This window comes from Monopterus albus, unplaced genomic scaffold (genome assembly GCF_001952655.1).
Source record: "Monopterus albus unplaced genomic scaffold, M_albus_1.0 scaffold1779.1, whole genome shotgun sequence".
Classification (NCBI taxonomy): Eukaryota; Metazoa; Chordata; class Actinopteri; order Synbranchiformes; family Synbranchidae; genus Monopterus; species Monopterus albus.
This window is the reverse complement of record NW_018129654.1, coordinates 1-2,280: the sequence shown is the minus strand read 5'-3', so window position 1 is coordinate 2,280 and position 2,280 is coordinate 1. Positions and strand designations below refer to the sequence as shown.

The window sequence follows — 2,280 nt, the reverse complement described above, 5'->3', positions numbered from 1 at the left end:
TCTGGGGGCTATGACTGATGGTATGTACCAAGAACAGCTTGATTTAACTGCATGTTTATGTGCTTCTGTGAATGTAGTGTAATCATTTAATGACTCAAATGACATTTGCAAGACATGAGGGCTTCATGGGAGGTTTTGTTTGTCAGATAAGATGGCCAAAATAGGTGCACTGTGCATGATAAATAAGCTGACCGTTATGATGAAATGTGTGTAGCATGTTAAGGCCACTTTTCAACATTGATTTGAATATTACTATCTATGACATTTGGAAGACATGAGGGCTTCATGTGAGTTTTCTTTTTTTTTACATTTTTTTGTCAGCTAAGATGCCCATGATGTGTCCACCATACATGAAAAGAAAGCAGTCACCTTTACTTTTGATGGATTTTTTTGCTTAATTTATGTTTCCACTGTGCGATAGTTAAGGTGACTGTGTAACTTGATTTGAAATTTTTGACACATTCAAGTTGCATTCTGGTACTTCGGGGAAATGTTGCAGTTGTGGAACTCATTTTTTTCCCTGTTAATGAAAGAAAATGTTGCACATAATTTTGATATGTTGCATTTCTTTCCATTCCACTCAAAAAAGTTCAATTTGTTAACTGTATTTATAAATCTTTAACTCTTAACCTAGAGTTAGTTCAGGTGACACGTGTGTGAAGATAGACATACCACTTTCCTAACAATCTCTATGATCGCCTGCATCGGTGGGTTACTAGTCACTTACTGATTATTGATTATTTATTTAAAAGCAAAATGTTATTATTAAATTGCAGCAACAAAGGGTTAACTAAAATCTTTAGCACTCAAGCAGGAGAAATATTAGAAAACATGAAACATAAAATAATATGGCATCTTTACTGCAAACCAGCTAAACACTTTATAGTTGTACTTTTTATGAGCTGACGATGAATTGAAGACTTTGTAATATGATAATAATAATGTGGATATGATGTCCTGCTGTACTAAGAGCCTTTTGGCTTTCAAATGCACTGTAAATGAATCTTTTCTCCCATTGTGCCTGTTCCATGTGCTTTTGATGGATTTGAATTAGGTCAACAAGGAAGTGTGGGCCACCATTCTGGCTCTGCTTTGGCTTCATGGTTTCAAGATGGATGCTAAGGAAGAGTGGGAGCTTCTGGCTATGAAGGCTGTGTCTTGGCTCAAGGCTCAGAATGGTAACAACTGTAATGATAATTGCTGATCTTTTGTTTTTAACGTGGTATGTTGGTTAAAATCAGCTGTTTGTCAATAGTCAAGTCTTGTTACAGTTGTATTTTCTTTTCCAGCACCATGTGTGACAGACTGTGTGGAAGCTGGGAATGCACTGTTACGATGCGAGTTGCAGAAAATCGCCCTGGGACTCTGAGACTTTCAACTGGCATATGTTTAGGATTGGTACACTGAAGCTTTGCACCATCCTACAGTGTTTATTGCAGTTTTATCTACATTGCACTTAAATTTTTGCACTGTATTTTTATCATACAGTCATTTTGTTAAACTCCATAGAGATGAACTGACATGGAAAATAGTCAGGTCTGTTTTTGTGCCTTTTCATTCTTGCTATATTTACATCTAATCATAAATGAAAAACTCCTAAAATCTTTCCACATGCCTTTGTTGGAAGATTAATTTTTTTAAGGTTCTTCTGGGAACAGTTAAAATTAAATACAGTCTCAGTGATGTGATTTGAATGCAACGTCTCAGCAGTTTTCTTTGAAAGTAAATGACAACACTGGCAAAGTCTTATTTTCTCCTTGTCAATTCAGACATGGGTGGAGCCAAGGGGTGGCCAAAGGTGGCACTGGCAAGCCCCAGAACCTGAATGGCCACCCCTGGTGTCACTCCTGCCAAAGTCAAAAGGCTTGTTCAAGATGAGCTGCCCCTCGCCTGGTAAGCGGATGAGAACGGGCAGTGGCAGATGGGGGTGGTGGCAAAAAGCCACAGTCACGACGGACATTTTAGGAGCTAGGACGTTTTTCTATATGACAAGGAGATGAAAATGTATATGGGCTACATTTCTCACATAAAGCAATCGTCCTATCAGTTTGCTGCTTTATTTCAGCTGACCGGCTTGATTTAATATGAAACTGCATAAAAATCTTTATAGAAATATTTCGGTTTACGATTCACAGATTCAAACAGTTGATACAAGGACATAGGAACTTGAACCTTTTGCAGTTATATTTTTTTAATAATTGATACTGGTCCATTTAGTTTTATATCATGGATGCAGCATGATATTTGCATTATGGTTTTATAAGCTATTATTTCTGTGTA

General features: G+C 37.1%; 1 long non-coding RNA gene across 1 annotated transcript; it reads left to right on the top strand.

Annotated features, from left to right (window-relative positions):
* The first annotated feature begins 696 nt into the window (after positions 1–696).
* LOC109953877 (uncharacterized) lies at positions 697–1,973 on the top strand. The gene is made up of 3 exons (XR_002273992.1): positions 697–707; positions 1,055–1,178; positions 1,290–1,973. It is a non-coding gene; the product is annotated as an uncharacterized LOC109953877 (long non-coding RNA).
* Positions 1,974–2,280: the final 307 nt, after the last annotated feature.